The sequence below is a fragment of the Falco biarmicus genome, chromosome 3 (assembly GCF_023638135.1).
Source record: "Falco biarmicus isolate bFalBia1 chromosome 3, bFalBia1.pri, whole genome shotgun sequence".
NCBI classification, from domain to species: domain Eukaryota; kingdom Metazoa; phylum Chordata; class Aves; order Falconiformes; family Falconidae; genus Falco; species Falco biarmicus.
In genome coordinates, this window is record NC_079290.1 from 46710870 (window position 1) to 46735874 (window position 25005).

At 42.1% G+C, this 25005-nt stretch overlaps 1 protein-coding gene across 10 annotated transcripts in view; it reads right to left on the reverse strand.

Moving 5' to 3' along the window:
- FAM110B (family with sequence similarity 110 member B) overlaps positions 1-22083 on the reverse strand; it is a 116086-nt gene extending 94003 nt beyond the window's left edge. For 7 of the 10 annotated variants that reach the window (XM_056331170.1, XM_056331162.1, XM_056331168.1 and 4 more), the window contains exons 1-2: positions 21977-22083; positions 16658-16766 (exon numbers count right to left, since the gene is read on the reverse strand). The gene's annotated coding sequence lies outside the window, so the exon portion shown is untranslated. The remainder of the gene's footprint in view (positions 1-16657; positions 16767-21976) is intronic. The other 3 variants (XM_056331161.1, XM_056331164.1, XM_056331163.1) reach the window with 3 other exon arrangements.
- Positions 22084-25005: the final 2922 nt, after the last annotated feature.

Below are 25005 nucleotides of genomic sequence, written 5' to 3' on the forward strand. Positions count from 1 at the left end.
GAGTGCGTCCAGGAGGGTTTTGAATGTCTCCAGAGAAGACTACTCCACAGCCTCTCTGGGCAGCCTGTGCCAGGGCTCTGTCACCCTCAAGTTCTTCCTCATATTCAGAAGGAACTGCTTTCATTTCAGTTTGTACCCCATTGTCCCTTGTCCTGCCACCAGGCACTACTGAAAAGAGCCTGGCCCCATCCTCCTGACACTTGCCCTCCAGATATTTGTATGCATTGATAAGGTCCCCTCTCCTCCAAGCTAAACAGGCCCAGCTCTCTCAGTCTTTCCTCATCAGGGAGATGCTCCAGTCCCCTCATCATCTTTGTAGCCCTCCCCAGGACCATCTCCAGGAGTCCTCTGTCTCTGTTGAAATGGGGAACCCAGAACTGGACACAGGATTCCAGACAGTACTCCAGTACAATACCTAATGATGTGCATTTTGACAATTCCAACAGACTAATAAAATGTCAGTAAAGCATTCTCCCTGTAGAAGTTCCATAAGATTTGCTATAGCAGATACACTGATGTTCCTGCAGAAAATTCTGTGCAAGTATCTACAAAGATAGGCACCCAAGCACATATTAACCCCAAACATTGAATTTGAACATTATGAATTGTAAGCTCAAATATATGAGACATCTAAGAGGATGTTTGTGTAACATATGAAATTAAGTATCAAAAGCACTAAAGACAAAAGGAACAAGCTTTAAAATGAAGTCCAACACCTAAAGAGATTTTCTACCTTCATCTTTATTGCAGTGCTATCGTTTCTACTACTACATTTTCATACTGTACAAACAATGCATTTAAGTTTCCAGTTATTATGTTTGTGTGCTAATAAAGAAAGGGGATAAATTTTGAGAACCATGCCACCTCAGACCCTGCTGAAGGGTTTCATATATTCTGCCTGAACTGCATCATGTTTTAATTTGCTTGCCACAAAATAGGCAATGATTATTTTAGTACACTTTAAAGAAAAAGTAGTATACCAAAAGTCACCATTTGGTCTCTAACTATAAAAGTTACAATCAAATACATGGGATGTGAACAATTTGATAGGTATACTTAAAATACACTTAACATTTTTCTCTCCTAATGTATGTTTTTAATGATCTTGATAATTTTTGCTTGGTTTACATGCAAATTACCTAACCATGCAAGTTAACTTTTTTATCCAGCAAATTCCAAGTGATTTCCAACATACCAAGAACTGTTGGGAACAAACTTTCTTTGTATTGACAATACTTCAGCACTTACACTGCATAGCAATTTATTCGGGATGTTATAATTTAGTCCTGTGTGGGTGTCAACTACCTCACTTCAAAGTCTGCTTCACATCTACAGTTGTTATTCAAGAAAAAGATGCAATTATATTAGTCACATAGGCTGACTACAATGTCTTAAGGCTTCTGCACATCTCGCTTGGGGAAGTTAGGACCTGCAGCTCCACACATTGGAAGACTCTCCCTAAAAGCAATAAATACAATGTTTCTTGTTTTTTGTTAGCATGAAACCAAGTTTTGCACAGCAGATAAGGTATCGTTGTCAGGTCCCCTAGCAGCAGACAGGCAGGCTTTCCAACCTCCCCCACATCCGCAAGACCTTGGGCAGGAACAGGAGAAAAGGGAAGTGTCAATACAGGAGTTCTGAACACAAACTTCTTAACTTAAAATGACCTTTTCTCTTTCAGTTTTGCACTCCTTGATAAAGCATTACACAGGGGAACACAGACTAATTCTCTAAACCTCCACATTTGAAGGAACTACTCCAGAAACAACCTCAAGATACCAAAACAGATGGCATCTAACAACCTAATTTTTTTGTCAAGTACAGCAGCCATAGCTTACAAACAGCATGTTTTAGAGCAGCCTCTTATCTTGATTTACAGAACTTGCAAACTGATGGAAAATTCATTATATCCCCTGTGTAAGTTCTTCCAAGATTAATTACTCTAATTTTACTACCTTTGCTTTTGGTTCTAGGGTGACACAGAAGCTTAAAGGAAAATTAAAGGCTTCATAACAACGATTTTCCCCAAGTTTGTTTAAACCCCTAATGCAGTAGATTACTGCAGCTGAACAAGCCAAGAATTTCCCTGTTGTTCCAGTTTACATATTTAACACCACTTCTCCCAGTTTTCCCAGTTTACATATTTAACACTGGGCTGAGGCGCTGTGGAACCGAACACACAGAGCAGTACCTGCTGAGGAAAAGCAGCAGGAAAGCTAGACGAGGCCCAGGGAGAGACTTCATGTTTCAGTATCTCCCAAGGAATTAAAACAAGAATTGGCAAGCTTTCGTACTTATTTATTTTGCTGACAGGGATGTTTTCACAAAAAGAAAAAAATAAATTCAGTCCTACGGCCAGAGTTTGTTACAGCAACACCACAAGTCCTGTTTTGGGTGGAAGGCGATCACCCGCTGCCAGGAGGCCGAGGCGGCACCGCGGGCTGGGGACTTGGCATGGGGCCTAGGCTGGGCAGCAGGCACACAGCACGGGAGAACACCCAGGGTCCTCGGCCCCAGGCATGGCCCCGCACTGAGAAATGCACAAAGAGCACGGCCCTGAGAGCTTTTAGGGTGGCAATCAAACACGCGGCACGGAATGGGAACGTTTTAACACCCCAACAGAAAGGGAAATGCTCCCACTAGTGTCTGAGGGTAGCAGGTTCCTTCCCCACCAGTGCTGCCCCAGTCAGGAAGCTTTCTAGCCATGGAAGACTTTTTTTTTTTTTTTAATAAAGCCTTAAGTTATTAATAAGAATGAAATCTCTTGGCCTAGATTTTTTCCAGCTTTAAAAAAAAATATCCCTATGCACACACACACAACACAGCCTTCCTCTACAAGCACTAACATATTATACTCAGCATACACCAGAGCACTTCTAAACAGATATTTCATAGTGAAAACAAAAGCAAAAAAAAAAAAAAAAAAGGCTCTTCATGCCACTCCCTTACCCAGCTCTGTGTAGGAACATGAATACAGATGATGTTTGATTAAAACAGAAACCTGAACCCCAGGTTGAAAGTATTTACTTTTCAAAAGCATTTTACAATTTGAGTTTCTTTTTGCCTGCTGTGATAATTGATGAAAACTACACAGGGATTAAAATGAGCACAGGTGCGTGTCTACACAGTTCAAAGAGATTTGATCTCAAATGAAAATAAAAAAAAACCAAACCCAAGAAAAAACCCACCAACCAAACCCTTGAGTACTTTTAGGAATGGATTTAACACAGCCTAAACAAATAAGCCTAGATTAAAAGTAGGGTTTTACAGTGCAGACTTCATGTTACTAAAATTTAAAATTCTTATTTTATAATGTATCAGAAACTTTTGCAAGCAATACCTGATTTAAGCTGGTATTAACAGCCCGTCATATCATAGGGGTTGAAGTGGATCCAGAGAAAAAAATAAAGGCACTAAAAGCAGTAAAGAGCACTAAAATGCAAACAGGCATATGTAACAACAGACACTTGGCACTAAATCAACATTATTTTTAAATTTGTGAGAGGTAAAAGGAAAGCCCATGAGCTGAGAATATTTTACTGCCAATATACAAATCTGCACAAAACCCCTGCTTATTTTCTTTGCCAATTTTATACTGCTACAGCTGGATCACAACTTACTTGCACCCATGAGGTCAGAAACCATTTGAAAAGAAATGCATGATACAGCTAATCTTTGTGCCAGCTAATCATATCTAATGCAAAAAACGTGAATTTCCCCATTTTTCTGTCCCAGCCTCCTTCAGCAAAGCTAACTAGCACGTCACTAATCCCAAATTTGTTGCACTACTTTGTTAAACAGATTTAAAAGACAAATATACACAAATCACACAGGATAAAGAATTTATTCTGTGCTCAAGGCTTATTGCTGAGCTTCTATGAGAATCAAAAAAACACCCATCCCTCAATTGTACAGAAAACAAATTTATTTGCCTCAAAGGCATGCCAACGGAAGACTATACAATTATGCAGGCATTTTTATACAACAGCTATTTTCTTGCCTAAACTACCTAAAACATTGTTGCTACATTAACATGTATTCAATCTTCTTTTATAAACAGAATCCAGTATATTTTTAGGCCTCTGAGTAATAACAGTAGGAGATTAAAAATATATGGATCAGAGATGGAAGAACTTCCTTTCCCTGCCTCTCCCTCCGTGCAGGGGGGCAGCTCAGGACTCCCTCAATGTGGGACACAACAGCTAATTAGCAGGATCTCCCAACAGGCTTAATTCTCTCTTTAACCACCTTTTTGAGTAGTGAGAATAAGGGAACACTGGCCATCATTCTGCAGAAACACATCAGTTAAATTGTCAATATCTGAAATTTCCACGGCTGCCGTATAACTACACTTACATCCATACATTTTCCTGCATGTCTTAGCACAGATTTATGTTTCTGTAGCATCTACTACAGTGAGTGCTATTACAAATCTAAATTAACTCCATCTCCGTGTCAAATATCTTACTGACTTACAGGCTTTGAAACCTCTGAAGTTTTGACTTTAGATTTTCCGTATTTTCACACCAACCCTCAGAGGTCTCACCACTGCACAAAGCCCAGTCTTTCAATAGACTGGTAAAGAAACTGAAATTAAGGCATGAAAACCTGGCCAAAAAAAAAAGTAACACACCGCAAACATATGCTTCTAGTAATTTTTTCTTTAAGCAAAAGGCCATCACATGCCATTATTACACAATTTGAAAACAGTTCATTTAAATTTCTTAAGAGTACCAAGAAACTCATTTTCTTATTGCTTAAACCAGCTTGTATGCTAGATAGAGTTTTAATTAATGATGACAGATTATTTAATAGATCCATAAATACAAAACTTGAGGAAAACCAAAAAGAAACTGTGTAAGAAAAAGTAGTCTTTCACCAACTTCTTGATCAATTAAACATATTGGTAAACAATTTAGCTGCAGGATTTTGTCTTGACCAATATTAAATTTTAGATGCAGTTCAATTTCTGCAAACCACATTTAAAACTGCAGAGATCCTAAAAAGTACAAAAAGAAAAACCACTAAAAAAAGTGATCAAGTTATTTTTCACATTTCACAAAATTCTGCAGGTCAGTTCAGAGGCAGCCCTGAGGCAGACAAAAACTGGGTTTTTTATTATAGGATATCAACTGTACATAAGAAACTGTATATATTTACTGTAGAGTTTAAAAGTAAGCAAAAGTTGACTAAGGAATTCATCGAAAAAAATTAAGACTTCAGATCCTAAATAATTTAGATACTTTGAAATAACCTAAGTCCAAAATTGCTGTCATTTAGTTTTAAGTACCAGATAACCAAATCCTTTTATTGCAAGAATTTGCATAGCACATGGCTAATTACTATTCTGTGAAGAGTCTTAAGGGGGGGCGGGGAGGGAAGGCATAAATCTTTACATAGCTCATCAATACAATAAAAATCAAAATAATATTGTTAGTGCCTTTTGGTTTGTGTTTGTTGGTGTTTGAGTTTTTTTGAGAGCAAGTATAAATAAAAACCTGCTCTTTAACACAGAGGCAACTAAACAGGAATAAGACTGTAAAGTGAATCTGCACAGGAAACCCAGGATTAGGGCTGAAACTCTATTCTAATCCTTGTGTCCACAGAGGTAGCAGTCACTAGGCAGCATGTGGTTTGGGCATGCACCTGCAATACACAGGCCGGATTTAAAATACTTACAGAAAGATCAAGCTTTGTCTGAGAAAAGTTTCTTTTCAGTTTAGGAAGTGGACTATCTACCTTCCTCAAAAACAAACAATAACCACACACATTAGCTTGTCAGTAATTCTGCCAGAATGATACCTGGATGCTACACATGTACACTCAACCCATCATTCCTGGGAATGGACTTGACAGTGAGAAAAAAACTCAAGAAAACAGAAGAAAAACCTCTTGTTGCTAACATACTAAATAATTCAAATTGACAGTGTCATACCACACCACTACTCTGTGAACTTTGCATTACCTTTCGGTAAATTCCTGGATTAAGTGAGGAAATCTAAGCACTTGCTAGAGGTCTTCACAAACTGAGGAGGGGAGGAGGGATCCTTCAAACAAAATGGAACTCTGCTAACAACAAAATAACCTTAAAAGATAATATCATTTATCTGGTGCTGCAAAACGACTAGTAAAGAGCAAGGTTCATCTTTAAATACCATCTCCTTTTGCCTCACACAGTCTTTTCTGGTACTTTTATGCTACAATGTGAAGCAAAGTTGCATTAGGTGCTACAGCTGGAAACTTCCAGCTGGGCCTGGGACCTCAGGAATGCTGTCTCTCACTGGGAGCTCTCCTGGTGCACCTGGAAGCTAAATGAATGTCAGCCATTCTGAAGTACAGGGACCTATTTTGTTTCATGGAAAGACAGGTCACTGTTAAAAGTGCATGGTGAGGGGTTTCTAAATCCTGTGATTATAGGCTTCGCATAGAGCGCAATAAAAAAGGAGAACCACAGAGAACAATATACTTTCCAGTGCAGCAGCTTTGAGAAGTCTCCACTTTACACCGAGACTGATACTACTGCCTTCCATCCTAAGCCATTTTGTCATCGAATTTTAAATACCAAAGTAGCAAGAGACCATTTGCTTACATTTGGTGCTGCTTCTCTTGAAGTGGAGTAGAATTTAATTGGCGAGATTTGTCCATAAACTGGCTTCAACTTCTAACCCATTTGTAGCCAACGCTGACATAATAAAACCCCAATTTATCACTGAGAAGTGGAAATGTTTGCGGGCTATTTTCTGACTGTTCTCCCTTAAGCATACATGACAAGCCAACTGCCATCAGGGCTGGTTTAGTACCACTTCATATTCTACCACGAGGAATTTTACTTGTCTGAAGAGTCAACTGTGGTCCACCAACAGGTATCACAAAGCAAGGGAGATGTAACTTATTTGCATACACCGCACCCATCCTTGCTTGCTTGAAATGAAGCTACAGGATCACATTACTAATATACAAAGAATTGTATGGTGTTCATTATTATTTTAAAGCATCAGACATCAGCTGCCATATTTGAGCTATGAAGAAACTGTCACAGGCAAGTTAACAAGCTCCTAAAAACTGGCACTCACTGAGCTGATACTAAAGGACATGTGGAGAAATAGCACTTCAGCTTCCAAACTGAAGACTTTTACATAATTAAGATATGTAAATAGGGATAAACAAGAAAAGCAAGAACCATCTTTGAAAGATCTGGCTATATCTGCAGCTACTTTCCTACTTACAAAGCCACATCCTTGATTTTCAGCTTAGTAAGACGAAAGGTTCAGACAGTTATTTTGTATCTGGTATTATTACAGTGTGATGTTACTGACAATCAAGTACTAATACTAATGGTTATTTAAAAGTTCATGGTAATTATATAACTTATCTTTTAAAACAGTTTACTGTATTAAATGCTAAACAAATTTATCTTGCATAAAATCAAGCCAAAAATGCAACAAAGCATCTTCACTACAATTCTGTTTTTTCTCTGAAAAGCAGAGTCATTGTGTTCTATAAAGAGAATGAAGTCTCTAAAAGAAGACTAAATTATTTCTTTCTCAAAGGCAGGCTCTGAAAAAAATGCATTAAAAAAAGATTTTATTCTTGGCTCAAATACGAACATTCGGGAAACAGTACTTTTGAGCAAGGACTCACCCACTTCAAGGCAGAAGAATTTATTTTGAAAAGCAGTGTGAAATTTCAGGGGGGAAAAAAACCCCACACGTATTTTGCACTTCCCAGCTTTTGGTAGTTCTCCAGATAAGACAAAAATCTCAAAATAACCTCTTCCCCATATAACTGTTTTCTCATAGATGCTGCCAAGCTATCTTATACCACCAGCAAGAACTTCTACAAGTAAGTACTTCCAGACAAAGCAACACAGTGACAGGCAGTAACTGAGAAGTAAAAGCTTTTGAGGTATTTTAGGAGAGTTACCTGAGAGGGCAACCTGAGGAATATGTTTCACCAGGTTCCCACCTCACACTGCCTTGTCACCAGTCCATTCAGTGCCCTTCAAAAGATATGGGGGAGCAACACCACAGTTTAGGACTTGTGGAGAACCTCTCCAAAGCCCAGGGCAGGACACGAGTTTGAGCCCAGCCCTGCCGCTAAGGACTACATTCCTATCATACCTAATGGTCTTCAAAGGAGCAACGTTTCTCCTTTGGCTACCGACCATGTACTGTAACTGTCTCCCCAGGTTTGGCCCAAGCCAGCTGCAGAAAGGCAAAGCTCATCTGGAGGATTAGATCAGGTCCCTACAGAAACATTTAGGACTTTTAAACAAAGAATATTATTTGTGTGTGTACACATGTGGACACCATCATATCATGGCAAAAATATCAAGGGATAGGGAGGAGGATTCAGTCTTTCATGTCCAAGATGACTCAATGCTACCTGCGGACATCTACATAATGTTTCCTGAATGTTGAGGAATGCTGCAGGTCCCACCGTCAAGTGGTGCAAATCGTAAACCAGAGCTCTCTGTCAACTCCTTTTCCCTGTCTCACGCACATACATTTTCCTGTGAATGTTACTTTGTGTATTGCCAGGGTGTTTTGGATGAAGGGTTTGCTACATTCTCTTCCCCTACAATGCAAAACCTTGACTGTGACCTGCAAGTGCTCTGCACCGTTGGGCTCCTTGCCCATCAGCCCTAGGAGTCAGCTGTGGCTCTCCCACTGAGCATTCCTCACAGAACCAGAGGTAGGGGACACCACAGAATGGAGGAGGGATGGCTAGGTAGACCCCATGGTCCAACCCAGAGGCCAGCCACACTCCAGTCCCAGGGGAGAGGCAGGCCAGGCCACATACCACAGGCTACTGCAGGAAGCCCGGACCTGGGGCACAGCAGGGAGCCGTAGGGCTTCCCAGGGGCTGTCCCTTCTCAAGAACATCAAGAAGCATGGCCATGAGGCACACCCTGCTGAAACGCCAAGCCCAACACACACGTCCTGCCATCAAGACCAAACGGAGGACTATGGAAAGACTCTGACCCAAGCTGGCACTCAGCCTCTGCCTCGCTGCACATGTGTCTACATGAGCTGCTTTTACAGCAGGAACAGAAAAAAACAGCATCAGATGGTGGCTACTTTGACAAAAGTGTCAGTAATTACTGCACTGGGCACCGGCTCATGCTTCTTGATTTCTTTCTTCCCTTTTTAAATATCTATGCCCTGAAATGTACATAGGAGTAAATTAAGGCACTTTTATTACATGGGTCAAGTCCTGACCTGTTCATCTATATACATTAGCATAAAAGTACTACAGGCATCAAAAATGAAGGATTAATCATTAGTTTAAACACACATCCTGGAGATTGTTAGAAGGAAAAAAAAATTCTAACTGAAAAAAATTTAAGACAACAACAGAAAAGTAACAATGGAGACAGAAAAGCAGTACTTAGAATCTTCTTGCCAGGATGATTTTCCCTTCTGACTAGTTAGTTGTATTTTATGAGCGGACAACATAATAAACCAGACATCTTCATTTTACATCACTTTACATTTCATATGTATTCAAGCTGAAGATCAGCTATATAGTTCAAAATAATCCAGATCGGTTTTGAAATGTACTTTTAAATCATCTGAAAAAGCTGTACACAGGTTTCCATGTCGAATACATTCCCTTTTCATGAAGAACACATCCCTTCTCTTCCCAATTTGGAAAATAACTGATTAAAAAGAAAACATTATGTAATTGAGAAAAATTAAGCAGGTACATTCTGCAATTTCTCAGCAAAAGAAAGAATTTCTCCTACACTTTCAGCTGCCAAAGCCTGTGAAGATGTGATCAAAGACATGATAATAAAAAATTTAAAAAAAAAAAAAGAGACACTGGACAGCACCCCAATAGCAGACTCCCTCCTTTCTCAGGAGTCTTCAGAGGTACCAAGCATAGCAGCCAAAACTAACCCGGCCATACTCCGGCACTTTAATTCCCTCCTCCATAGCCTTACCAACCTCCACATCTTCCTTTAGCCTTGGAGAACACTCACTAGAGGTGCCAGTGAAGTTTGCAGGGCGGCAACCACAGAGTTTCCTACTTTCTCATTTCTACTGTTATTAATTGTCATGCCAATGAGCTAGTTGATCATGGATACTAATTGTGAGGGCTGTTTGACTTGATGAACAAGATAAACAGAACTCAAGTGAGGTATGTCTCATTGTCAGAGACTGCAATCTTTGCAGGTATGAAAAAGTGAGTTCTGACATTGACATTAGAAAAATCCCAGCCTAGGAAGATCTGTGCAGCTCTGTCTAACCCGGCAAAGCAGCTTCAAACACAGAGGGGGAAAAAAAGCTGTATCCACGTGACTGTTACACAAAAGAACAAGAAGATATTTTCTCCACTCCAACACATCAGTTATTCTAATACCACTTAAAGTGGATTTTAGAAGTTTGGTATTCTATATGTTACCTAATGAGAAGAGAAAGGTATTAAGGAAACAATGGTAAATCCACTGCTGCAACTCCAGAATTGTAATGTAAAAAGGACTAAGTGCAGAACTGGTTTATTGCTTCTTTCAGCTCAGTATGTTATGGTACCAAATTATACTTCATTGAAGGAGGACTTCACAAGGATTGCTAGGACTCTTCAGCCTGGTTCAACATTGAGAACAGCTGACTTCATTTTCAAATATTAGATGGCTTTCACAATTTGCACTTAAGTTGAATGAAGTATTCTATGAAAGCAAATCACACTGATTAAGGAACAGGTTTTGTTTCTCATTAGAAATTCAGCTTTAAATTAGTGGAAGTTCTAGGCATGGGAAAGACATGGCAGAAAGACTGGAACCTCACAGCAGCCAGATCCACATTAGACAGTATCTGTAACACAACTTTCATAATACGAACTTACTCCTTGCCCTCCTGCCAGACTTACACTGCAATACCTTCAGACTCAAACCGCAGCACTAGGTGACATGCCACCAGCCTGCAGCACTGCAATACTAACTAACCATGTCTGCTCCTAAGCCACAGAACAATTCTTCAGTGCAAATACTGCCAGGGCTTTCCAGATACCTGTTGTCCCTCCAGTCTCCACTTTGCCCCACCTCAGCTGCAACACCTACAGGAAACAGAGTTCTCAGGGGAAATGTTTTGACCCCACAGCAAAACAGGAATGAAGGGTAATGGGAGAATTAGAATGGATTTGTAGAGAGGGAAGTTCTTCCACTCCACAGCTCCGCCAACCCCTCTGACCAAAATATGTAATATCATCCTGCTATTTTGGCAGTGAAGCAAGCAAGTCATCACTAACATTTGATTAGTATTGACCGTAACAGCCCAGGAGGCGAATATCCCTCTCTACTCCCTAGCTGACCAGTGCAGCCCACACAATGCAACAAAATGTATGTAGGAGGTGGAGTGCGAGGACCTGATTTCATGCTGGGGCAGGGCACCTTATAAAAAGTCTTTTCAGTAGCAGTCATTCAGAAGTAATATGGCAATCAAATTAGTTGACTGCAACAATCCAAACAGCATCATTTGATACCTTCACAGCAGTTCTTGGATAACGAGTTCAGAAGGAGAAATCCTATCTTTTATTAAACCAAACATATCTGGGGGACAGGGCGTCTCCCTACAGCCTTTGCCTGTTAACATTTTAGGCCAACTAATGAAAACACTAATTCTTCTCAGCCAGCAAAGCACGAGTTAACTCAACTTCTGTCTCCCCTAAGCCTATAATTCTCTGGTCTGGTCTTCATGAAAAGCACTTAAAAATGTTTCAAACATAAGGTGAATACCCATATAATCACCTCTGCACATGCCTCTCTGCAAGTGGTGAGGACAGTACTCCAGAAGACACCACAGAGCACACAGTTTCCCTCCTGGGCACCAGAAGGACAAGCAGCTGTACCTACAAGGTTAAGGTACAGAAATAAGTCCAGGAAGCAACATGTAGGTTTCACCATCATGCTGTGGACAAGCCAGTCATGAGGACGTGGCTGTTTCCTAGCTGCACAGTGTCAAAGTCACAGTGATTGCACAGGTTGTGAACACAGTGAAGCCCAGCACACACTGCAAATGTTCTCACAGCACAACCTTTGGGGACAGAAGGGAGACAGAGGCAATACAGAGCACAAACAGAGGGAATGTCAAGCAAAGTCCAAGAGCTGCCTGACACGCAAGGAGATATGTGAGGTGTTACTGGACCCCAGGGAGGCCACCATACTCCAAATTCTCCACATAATGCTTACAAAGGTGTCCTCCAGGATGGTCCTATAACCACTGTTTCAGTCCAGTGCCTGACTTCCTACTCTACAGAAAACAAGCACTTACCTCCTGGCATTAGGGGAAGACTCCTTATTTTTTCATTCACATTCACCATTTCCTTGGAAAAAATTCTTTCATCCCTGATCCTTTCAGCCCACATAATACAGGTGATTGAGAATAGTAGGCCACTGACTCAATTTTGCATTTTTATGACATTTGGGAGAAAGTCTGCTGCAATAATTTTATTCTCTCTCATCAGCATTCCTGTTCTTTAGTATATTTTCTGCACAAAGCCCATGCAGACAAACTAGCAGGGTGGTATTCCACTTAGTTCTCGGCCTTTATGGTTCATCCTCTCACTTAACACTTGTTTGCTGTCAGTTGCAAGATTCCTACATCAAGAGAGAGTAATTCACAGGTCTGCCTAGTGTACCAAGATAGATTGCTTCACAACTGCAGCCACAGCATCAGAACAGCCCAAAAAACATAGAACCAAGAGATTTTTAGGAATAAATGGCTTAAAAAAACCCAAACCAAACAAACAAAAAACAAATTTAAAAAAAAAAAGCCCAGCAGAGAGCAGCTGATTTTTTCCATCTCTCAGAGCTCTGACATATCCCATTTAAAATTCCATTTCCGACAGTGACAGTCCAAAAAAGCTCCAAGAAAGGTACACAGCAAGTTTTTGCCCTGAATGCTACCAATCATACATTTGCCAAGTGAAAGCCATATGTCTATTTGTGTGCATTTCTGCAATGCACTTTTCATTCATTAAGATGAGAAATTGCTTCTTTTATGCAATCTGCTATCACTCAGATAGCAAAACACTGTGATGTCTGGTAGCAGGCTTGCTGGTTTTGGCTTTAGTAGGGGTTTTTTTCACCACCCCCCCCTCTTCCTGTGAGAGGAAAGCTTTTCCCAAAGGATTTAAGCAATTTCATAAAACAAATGTAAAAACAAAGACACTTTTGTTTAAGGACCGAAGGTTTTGTTTTGTTTTAAGGGGGATGGAGGGGGAAGGAAGAAAGAAATGATACTGATCATCTTTCAATTGCACAAAAAAAAAAAGCAATACCTCATTCCTAAAATAGAAACTCTGTGATAGCACAAACTTGCTATAATAAACAGGCCATCAGAAAAAAAAAAATCAAGTTCAGATTTTTTTTAAACAAACATATTCATTTATTTCAATCACAAGTGAACACCTCAAACCATTACAGCAAAGATCAGAGGAAAACAACATTTTCTCTCCAAATTCAAGTGCTTACATTGTGCATTCCTGTATGCTGTGCTTCATTAGTCAGTTTCTCCTTTTCCCCACAGTTGATCAAACGGGAAGAAAGAAGCGGGGGGAAAAAACAACAACAAACCAACTTGAAATGTGTGGCTTTAAACACACAAACATTTGGGGGACTCATTCCAGTTAGAACTTCTAAAGCTTAACCTAATATGCATAATTTCATTTACTGCAATAGGATCCAATGCTACAACAGGAGTAACCCCCTGAACTTGCACAGCAAATGTTGCAAGATGAGGACAACACAGCAACAATAAAGAAGAAACTAACTAAAACATCTGAAATCCTTCAGCAAAGCATGTGCCACAGTCTTGCAGGAAATCTGAGTGAGCAGACCTTCATGTCTGCAAGTATTCCCCAAGCATTTATATAAACACATTGCAGAAATCTCATGTATTGCAGAACTGGGATTCTGGTTTCTGATATTAATTAATAGCAGATATTAATTAATGGAATTAACTGATTTATAAGTAAATGCCCAGATATTGTATCACATATTATGTAGAGAGAAGTCTTGACAGCCACAAGTGATTTTCAGTTAGAAAATATCGTCTATCTAAATGCAGCAAAAGCAATCCATGAAGTCCTATTCATGCTGCCTACCATTTAAATTCATTCAGGATTGTCACTCACAGCAATTACCATTCAACATGTAAAACTAACACACTGGGAAAACTCAACAGTAATATACTTCAGTAATATCACAGCTCAGAAAGGCAAAACAACACAGACAATAAGAATCTTGCAATTGAATACAACACACAAGTGAAATTATCACATTTTAACTACTTGTACTTACATGACTAATTTACAAATGTTAGTATTAAATTTGAATTTTTCTAAATGTAGTCTTGAAGTATATGCATGCATGGGAAATGACACAATGTTCTTAATTAAGAGATTAAAAAGCTAGTCTAAAACCATTGGAGGTGGACAGGAGAAGTAACAGTCTGTCAAGCATATCACATCAACATTACTTTCTATATATATAAAGTACAAATAAAACGTATATTATCATCATAAACTGAAAAGCGGTTTACCCAACCATTACTTAAATGATTCTCCTCCATCCTAGTTTAAGCTGCACCTATCTATACATGCACATACACACACAAGAAAGTTTTGTTCCTAGTGACCCCCTGACCTTCCAAATGGTAACATGGACAGATGAACTTGTCAAATAGAGAAAGACAACATACAAAGGTCATTACAAATCCAAAGGTCTGGGTCCACTCCTGAATTTGGGTAGTTTATTTTAAGTGACTTGTCTAATACCATATAGAGGTACCAGACAAAGAGGAGGAAGACTCTGTTACCGATGATGTATTCACAACAGAAGGACACTCCTGTTTGCACAAAAAAAACACCATGTGGAAATCTGAAAGATAAACCACTAGAAGGCTGCAGAACAACCTTTCTTCCGTCCACAAGTCTTCTTTTTCTTTGCTTTGTTTTTGAACTATGCAAGCCACTGTAATTTACAGATACATCTAAAATGTTCTCCTGCAGTTTAAGTTCTGCTTTGTTCCTTCTTCACTGTAACCTCTCTTCATTCAAAAAGTGCTTTTCTAAACAGTGCAACCCCAATCAGTGAAGAGATACCCCAGTTACATTACACCGATGATTAAAACATCAGCTTTCCAATGTAATTTGGACACAAGTTAACACACATAGTGAGTTAATGTGTAATATATAAGCATTTCTCCTTCATTTCCCTGTTCATCAGTTTGTTCATTCACAGTCTTTCCATAATTCTCATTTCCTCAATCACATCTTCTCTCTTCTATTCTTTCAGGTGTGCATGTTCCAGGTTTTACCTGGGTCTCTTATACCACTTGCTTCTTACTCCAGTCCATTTCTCGGCTTCCCAGACTGACCATGCTCACCAAAAACACACAGTTCCTTGACCTATTAAGAAGAATCATATTCCTTTCTACTTGCTTGAGCTGCAGACAATACTGGATGCTGCTGTTATCTTCCCTGTCCAATAAAGTCTTAAAACATTTCCTCCCATTTCTTAGTGCAGACTTTTCCAAGACCTCAAGTTGTAACAGGAAATTATTTGAGTGATTCTGTTTTTAAAGAACACAGCAAAGCATCAGGAGACAAATGCACTGCTCTCTGATTTACTAGAGACTCTGAATTTAGGTTGAACCTCTCCTTTGTAAATCTGAAATAACTTTTCCACCTCATCCATTAATATTTGGAACTCAAAGGCCGTCAAGTGAAAGACACTATACAAATGCAAAGCATAGCCCTAGTGTCATCTTTTTTAATGATACTTTCAACACTTATATAAAAGAGCAATAGGAGCAAATGAAAAAACACAATAAGCGAATAGCCTAATAATACATGCTAAAAGCTACCAAGACAATAAATTCAATTCTTCCCTGGGATTGTTAAATTATTCTTTTGATGGCTCAACACAATCTCTTCACGTTTATTTCCTATGGGGGATGCTGACACATTGAGCTCATTACACAGCTCCTCTTCAGAGAAGAAACACAAAAATACACATGCATTTAAAGCAAACGCCTGAAATTTAGTAGTTCAGATTTTTAATAAACTACGCTGGAAAGGAGTTTGCAACTGGATTATTCCTAAGGAAGTACAACACCTGCCTTATAAATTCAAAACAAATAGACATAAAGCAATATCAAGGCACTGATCTTGCTTTGATGTATAAACACACTCAAAGCACCTTATTATCCTCAATGATTCTTCTCAAGATAGCTCCACACAGATGACACACAGTCTTCCTTTTTGAAGGGTCATCTCAAAACTTCCAGAAGTTTGACCGGGCATACAAAGCCCAGCTACAGGAGACCTTATAAATGGACAGACCCTGATGCTACAGCAAAGATCAAATTAAGTCAACATGGCATAGCCTTCAAACCACACACACCATCATTACACTTTCTATGAGGCACATGTCTCTTCAGTGTGTACCAGACAAGTTTTCACTAGAGAAAGTGTCTGAACTGGCATATCTCATACCTCAGTTTGTTCCCAGCAGTTAAGTTGTGTTGGCTTTTGTATATCTCTGCATCGGTGCCTAGATCAAGTACTACACTTCAAAACAAAGCCATAGACAAGCACGCATCCTCCCAGCTGGGAGCCCCCACTCTGGGTCTTCAGCAGTCCTGCAGTTTACCTCCTGTGCAAGGCTCTGCCCAAGTCCCTCCCAAGGCAATGCCTCCAATTCCTGTTCCCAGGAGCACAGTCCTCAAACAAGAGGATGCAGACAGTGCCACAGAGCACTCCTAGACCAGAAAGCATGAAATCAGGCAAAGGATAGATATGGGCACACACTCAACAGGAAAGCATAATCCTTTTATTTATTTATGGGTTCCAGTCAGCCATCCTGACCTTCAGCCTGAACCTCCATTTATTCATCTTCTGTCCCATGCATGTTAATTTGTGGTTATCTTTAATATTTTATGAGTTATACTTTATTCCAGTCCATTGTACATTAAAAAGAGAAGAAAAAGCAGCAGCTACTAATGCCATAGATGGGGGGCTTTCCTTGTTATAAATTCCCTTCACTATCAAGCAACTGCACAACACACACTCCCCAAAAATAAGGATTTCTGCTCATCATACCTCCTCCACTGAGGTGCTTTCTATTTGTGTTGATTAGTAGTGAAGACCAAAGCATGAAAGTTTTAGTAGCTTGAGTTACCCAAACTGCCCATTTCCTCAACAGTCACATGCAAGCTTAAACACTGAACTGGGACTTGAGACATACAGCTGGGAGGGCATCCAAAATCTGAGTTAAACTCATTCCGAATTCCCCATGTACAGTATTCTAACATTCATTCAACAAGCCATCAAATCATCCTGTATGTCAAGTTTTTAATCCAAAATTACAGATGAGCCTTCAGTTTATGACCCTTCCTCTGCTCCAAGAATTTGCCCCAGGGAATTCATAAGCAGCTGCTATATCCCATCTCTGCCATTAGTAAGGTACCAAAGCCAGTGTAGCTTAAGTTTTGGTCTCTCATCTAACTCCAGACTGTTCACGCCCCACCATCTTTGTAGTCTGCACGCCCTTGTACGTGTTCCGCTAGAATTTAATATTTTTCTGTACACAAGTGACCAGAACTATGTACAGTATTTGACATGAAGTCTCCCTAATTCCTTGCATAATAACTTGCCTTCTCCACTGAAGAGCTCTCATTGAGTATTACATTTGCTTTCATTCCATGCTCACCATCAAACAGTCTCACCCCTGTTTGACTATGGTATTCAGGCCTTTTCCTCCAGGCCTGTTTTAAGGGATGACCTGCCAGCTGATAGCAGATGTGTTGTTAATAATCACTCAGTAGATAACTTTCCTTTTAGAGCTATTTAACTTCCTCTCATTCCTATTGCTTCAGTCATCACAGACATTCTTCCTCTGCAATAATCCAACCCCATTTGGTGCCGACTACATTTCCTAACTTTGCTTCATCAGCAGTCGTCCTTTGCATAGTTATCTCAGCCAGTATGGTAAAGTAAAAAGACCAGCACCTCACTAACAACAATCCAGAGCAACAATTCCTTTATTTGTGCAGACACAGTCACAATTTCTCCTTCAGGAGACACCTCACCATTCCTTAGCCAAGCCCCATACTTCAAATTTTAGTGGCTTTCATTGTTGTGCCCACCATGGTATGCACATATCAAACTGAAGCCTTCTGCTCCCTTCATCTCCAATTTTCAGTATTTAACCAGTAATAATATTACTTTAGTCTTCCATGACCTAATTGTGGCAAATCCATGATGCATTTTATCCTGTTTTCCACTTATCTTTGTATACTTAATTACTATTTCCATTCTAAATTTGTTCTAAATCCTTGAATGCTATTGAGACTAGAGTAAAATGTGTGACAATTTCATTCTCTTCTCCTTTTAAAATAAATACAAGTACGCTTCTTTTGCTATATTGTTAGCACAATTGCTACATTCAAATTGACAGATTACAACCAACCTTTCTTTTTTAACCTGGCTCCAGTGTCCTGCACCAACTCTTCCAGACCCCTAAAGCACAGACCCTTTGCTTCCTTAGTTTGACTGCATTAAATGTGAAAGCAGGCATAAGACATTTATTCCGGTCATTTGTTTGGCACTCTTTCTTTCTCCCATGTTCAAATTCTCATCCCTATCTAAAACTGGTTGCAACTGCTAATTTTGGAGGCATTAGACATGTTTTTCAACTATACTCCGGTCCTCACAACATCATAGCCAAGTTTTCTGCTTTTCATTTTTTTCCCCCTCTTCATCTTAAATTTCTTTGTACTCTTGCTTTTGCAATTCACATGCTATCCCTGCAGTTTCTGCTCTCTGATGATCAATCCCCTCCTTCACTTCATTCCTTACAGGCTTTCCAGTAACTTGCAGTATCTTATTCTTGCAGCAAGGTCCACAGCTCCACTTGGCAAGCTTTTCCTCCTCCTTAAAACGCAGTTTCGAAGTAGCTGTTGTACCTTCCACTTACAGCAGTCCAAGCTTTTTCTTTTTTTTTTTTTTAAACCTCTACCTCCTACAGGTCTTCAGTCCTGCGGACTTCACAGACTAGTTCCTCTAAGTTCTCAGAACTTGCCTGCTAAAATTAAACTTCCTTGAACTAAAAACACTTTGTAGCTGACATATACTTATCCTTCAGTTTAATTCCAAATTATTAACTTGTGGCTAATCAACACATGTGCTTAAGGCCTTGTGAAACTGAGCCGTAACCTAGCAGCCGAAAGCCAGATCCAGCATCAGCCACAGAGAGACCAGAGGCATTCCTTACACAGAGTTCAAAGATTCGCCCTCTAGTTCTGGGCAGGCTGTAAACATGAGATTTCATTTACTCTGCATTCCACTACAATTAATGGCCAAAATCCACCCTATGATATTTCAGTGTACTGATTTCCAATCTAACTATGTCACCACTGGGAAACATACTTACAAAAAGTACATTTGAGAAACACCCCCCTTTTACACACTAGCACAGTGTCTCAAATGTGTTCTGTAGCTCTGAGTGACCAGAACACATTTGCAAGGCTACATTCTATAATTTGACTCAGTTTTGACTCACTAGATCAACGTTAGCCCTCCAGATTTTGGAGCATGACATGAACCTTTAACAGAAAACCATCTCTCATCCACTGGAAGACTTCTCCCATATGATACGCCTCCAGCAAAAATTTCAGATCTGATGTCTCCGACGTGCACGCCACAAGCCTAAGGGGAGCAGGGAAGGAGGGCACTGACGGCCAAGTGCTACAGCAGGACACAGAACCACTCTGGCAGTGTCAGCAAACAATCTCCATATGAATCTAGAAAACACCCTTTTTCTCTTAAATTTAGCTTGTGACAGAATTTTCTTAACGTGGATGCACTGGCATGAGGGCAAGTCAGGCCTTCTGTGCAACAGAGTGAACTTGCCGGCATAGGCTACCAGTTCCATCGAGGAGGCAAATCACACTAACCACCACATTCCTGGTATACCTGCATCTACACTGCAGCACCCCGGCACCCGCCTGCTACCTCCTGCCCACAGAGGGGAAATGAAAGTACCACAGCGTGAAATATCAACTGACATGATAAGTTATTAACCCACACAAAATGGGGCCCTGGCAGGGCATACAGTTCTGCCAGCTCTAACAGCCCCAAATCATGGCAAGGGCTGCCCGCCATCTCTGCAGGACTGATGGTGGTCTCTGCACCCACCTCCCCTGGCCATCATCAACAACAGGTACATCTCCCCAGGGAGCACATTCATGCTTTGGTGCCTTCTGCTTTCATGACCAGTCTCACCAGTTCAAGCCAAGTGTTTGTGGGAGCAGGGTGTTCAGACACCCTCTGAACCGAGGGGCACAGTGCTGGACACTTTGAAAAAGCAATCATTGTTAGTCACACATGAGGAAATAACGTACCACCTTTCACTCCAGAAGTGCTTAAAAGTGTTTTATCTTGTTAATTCTAGGTCAGTTGAGCGCATGTGTGGTGTGGATTACACTGACCCTTTTAGAACTCTCAACATTTTTAAATAAGTAGGACACTTAACATTAGACACAGCCAAGCTGTGCACCTCCTGTACACCATGCACCAACATCAGCCAGCAGGCTTTACGGGCAGAACCAAGGACAAGTTGCTTTATAAGGCATGACTCTTACACCACTGAAGTACAAATGCGAGGTAAATTATAAATAAATCTGACCCACTATCATATTAAAACCATACAAGCATTTTACAAAAAAAAAAAAAAAAAAAAAAGGAGGTTGAGCTGAAGTGACCTTTGCAGAGCCACCCAACAAACCAGTGGCAGATTTACAGACACAGCAAGTATTTACAGCTAAGTGATAAAAAAGTCTACCTTGTTAAAGATAAAAGTTGTCTTGCTGCTTACAAAACACAATAGCATTGTCATTTTGAGCACAAAGGGGATGTTTCACCCTTAAATATCTGAACCCAGTAAGTGCAGTCTTTAAATCCAAGCAAAGATCAACACACAAACGGCCATAAAATTCAAGTTTAAAGAAGTTAATACTGTTGTCAATGGGGATGTTAATTTGTCAGCACAAGGTCTCTGAAAGTTTTAACCTTTTCTCTGCCCTATGAGCTGCCATATGTATCGGACCCTAGGATACGTGTAACTCCATTGATTTCCCTTCTCTTCACTGATGCCTTGTCTGAGTAGGGAAGAAGGAGGGGGGGGAAGAAAAACACGTATTCAAGTAAATTACATTTCGGTCGGATAAGCCTCCTCCCTTCTCCCTACTAAAGTTTTCTTTAGGTCAGATTAGCACTTTGAAAGGACACCAGGCACCGGCAGGCCCGGTTTCAGGCGGTGTTGTGACAGCTGCGGCGCAGACCCCGCGCAGGGCGAGCGGCCATGTGCTCAGCCCCGCATCCCCCGCCCGCGCACCCCGGGGCGGCACTCACACCCCGCACCGGCCCGGCGCGGTGCAATAGCCGTCGCTTCCCGCGGCTTTCCCCCGGGCCAGATGCTCTCCCCTGCCGTGAGCGAGGCACTTCGGAGGAGGCAAACCGCTCTGGCCGCCCCGCACGCAGGCTGGGGGGGGGAGGGGGGGAGGGGGCGCCCCCGCCTGGGGCGGGGGATGAAGCCGGCTCGGTCCCGCTTCCGCGCGGGGCACCCACCCCGGGGGCTGCTCTCTGTCACCGGAGGCAGCCGCCCGCCGCGCCGACCCCCGGCGGCGGGGCAGGGCTGGGCTGGGCAGGGCGGCTCCTGCCGCAGCGCCCAGCAGGGGAGAGCCCCCCGCCCGTCCCCGGGGCAGCGCGGCGCCGCCAGCCCCGCCGCCAGCCCCGCCGCCAGCCGCCGCCTGCCAGGGCCGGGGGTGGGGGTCCCGCCCGCTCCCGCGCCCGCTCCCTGGGGCCGACCCCGGCAGGCAGGGAAACCGTTGCGGGACGGCGCCGCGTACAGCCCCGGGACCCGCCGCGCCCGGAGCAGCGGCCCGGCCCGGCGCCTCGCCGCCGCCCTTACCGTCCTCGCCGGCACGGCGCGGGAGCCTCCCGGAGGAGCCAGGCGAAGCGGAGGGAGCTGGGGCCGAGAAAGCCGCCGCCGCCGCGAAGAGGAGGAGGAGGAGGAGGGGGCGGAGGATCGGCGGCCGAGGGGCGGGGCCGAGGGGCGGGGGAGCCGAGCGGCCGGCAGCCGCCTGCCCGCCCGCCGCGCCGCCGGCGCTTCCTCCCGACACGCAGCCGGGCCGGGCCGGGCGCAGGGGTCGGGGCGTGGGGCCCGCCCAGCGCCGCCGGGGGCGGCTGGCGGAGCGGGGGGCCCGGGCGGGCGGGATCGCCCCTTCCCTGGCCTACGCCGCGCAAAGGGCGCCCGCCGCTGCCGTCTTTGTTCGGCCGAGCAGCGCCCCGGAGGGGGGAGGCGGCAGGCGGCGAGCGGGGCGCTTCTCCCACCGAGGATTGCTCCTCCGGCCCTGGCAGACGCGATAACTTCGCTGAAGTTAATTTGGGTCTGTGATGAAAACCCTCTCCACCTGTGCCAAGCGCTGCTCGGCAGCCGTCGTTGAAGTCAGCCTACACACGGCGCTTCAGCTGCCTGGTCATGCCCCAGGAGCTGACGGGTGACTCCTGTTAATTTAAGGTTGGGGGGTTTTGGATGGAGTTTTTTTGTGGTGGGTTTTTTTTATTGCAGAGGGGAGGTGGGATTGTAAAGACTGGTTTCTTCATATTCAGTGTTTGGCAGCCACCAAGAGCTATTAGAAAATGAATTTCAGATACATCTTTATTCCATTGCCTGTGGTAGTTCACAGATTTTCTTCTAAACGTCACCACTTGTTTTACACATCCAGTTGCTCACTGATCATTGAGGTACCTTTTAAAAGCACATTTTTTGCTCATCCTATAAACCTGCTCCAACCTTCCCAATTTCAATCTTTCAGGTACTTAAGTGAACACATGCAGTCCTGTCACACCAACTAAAATAACAGGAAGATAAGAATTTGCCACCATTCACATCCCACCTAGAAGAGACTGACACAACTTACAAATGGTCCTGTATAAGGTCTTCCCTGAAGATCAATCAGCCTTCAGTCCTTTGTGTAGAGATGGAACAAGCAAAATGACTTAGCTTATAGGACCATCATACAAGCAACCTTTTAAGAAGGCAGTAATAAAACTAGACTAGGTTGTTAAGACTAGGCATAAACTGAGAAGCTCCTTGATCAAGCAGCCTCCCTTAAAAGCTCTTTCCTCCCTTAAAGTTCATTAAGCCCAAGCAGTTAAAAGATCCCACCTGGGAGCCCTCACTATTTGCCCAGAGCTCTGCGTCCTAGGCTGTAAGGGACAGGGTAGTGTAAGCCTTTTGATGCTAAGCCAGCTCCTTGAGTTTAGTACTCAAGTTGCTTTGGTGTCTTCTTAAGAAACAGGTGCTTGATCAGTTCCTCTGGCTATTGTCTAGAAATTACCTGTGAGGCCTAGGAGGTGCCTGTTACAAGGTAAAGGTGTGTGAGGAGGGAGGGGAATGAGCAGGGCTTGGGCTTTTCCACATCATTAACAAGGACCTTCTCCTTCTTGCATGTTAGCATGGCCACATTTGAGAACGGGAAAGGAAAGTTTGTAATTTGAACCTCAACTCCAGTAGCTGGAGGGGGGGATAAATTTTTGTTTTTATTTCAAAATTAAAATAGGAAGTGGAATTGATATCCTCTTGAGTGTTGGGGGGAAAAGTCTGAAAATACAAAACAATGTAATAAATGCAGAGAAGCCTGTCTAAGCCATCAGGCAGCCTTAAGCCAATGTGCTAGAGGCATAAACTACATCATATATCCTAGATATTGCCAAGACCTACTCGCTGCATTATTCACTGGGGACGGAAGCCAACCTCCACCCCCATAGCCTGTGCTGAAGGGGGCCCCTGCTATACAACAGGGTGCTCATTTGTCACGTGTTCAACACACAGACACCTACCTTGTATGACCCCCTTTTACAGGAGGTGTGTTTTGCCCTTCATTCTTTAGAATGGATGTCTGTGATAGGGGGAGAAGTAGGCAAATGCAGCTCACCTCCTTTTATGTGAAAAATTAAATGACCTGTTCTGGCTAAAGATTTCCCCATTCCTGGTCAAAACAGAGGCTTACCACATTTTAATTTCAGATCAGTATACAAACATTTGCTAAAGCCTAGGCACATGTATAGCACTTCTGTTGTGTCCTTAATGATGAAACAAGGGCTATGGAGTTGTTCCTTACACTAGTAAGTTTTTCGTACCCGGGCGTTACATGATGGAGAGCTTTATTAAATTATGCCATGCTGTGCAGCTGCTGTCTCTGGGAAGAACTATGGAACAATACAATTAATGTCTCACCTTTTAATTTTAATATAGCTACTAAAATATGATCTTCATTCCCACCATCAAGACCAATGACAGCCTAGCCTAGCCTCTGCCTCAGACAGATGACCAGCCTGTTGAATCAATGGCTAGAGACCACCCAGCTGCAAGGCAAGCTGTAGACCTGAACCGATCATGAACACCCATGACTTCATCATGTTCCAAATCCCTTTAATGAAACCAGCACCCTGGCCCCAGATGATGTTTAAGGGTACCTTAAATTCATTATGCCTGTACACAGATCTTTGCATTTTGAATTGCCATAACTCCTGATTTATAAATAATATCTAAGACAAAAACCTAATTTTATAAACATGCATATACCTGATTAAGCTCATCTAATTCAATAAGACTGCTTAATAAGAGTAAAATAAAACATAAAAGGAGAAATGGTATTGTCTGGAACTAAGCTAAGAACCTCTGGGAATGAACATAAAATTACCCCATTCCAAACATATTTCTTCTTTACACTTCCCTAAGAACAGATTATTATAAAATTCATTGATCTTGTCAGCCCATTAAAGTATGTCACAACTTTCAAAAGGTTTTGGGATACAAATATTTACAAACACACCTATTGATCATAACTGTCTTCATAAATCCATATTTTTACAAGGCCAAGAATAAAGCATTTGTTGCTCTGATCAGTATGTTTACTCAGAAACAGCTGATAC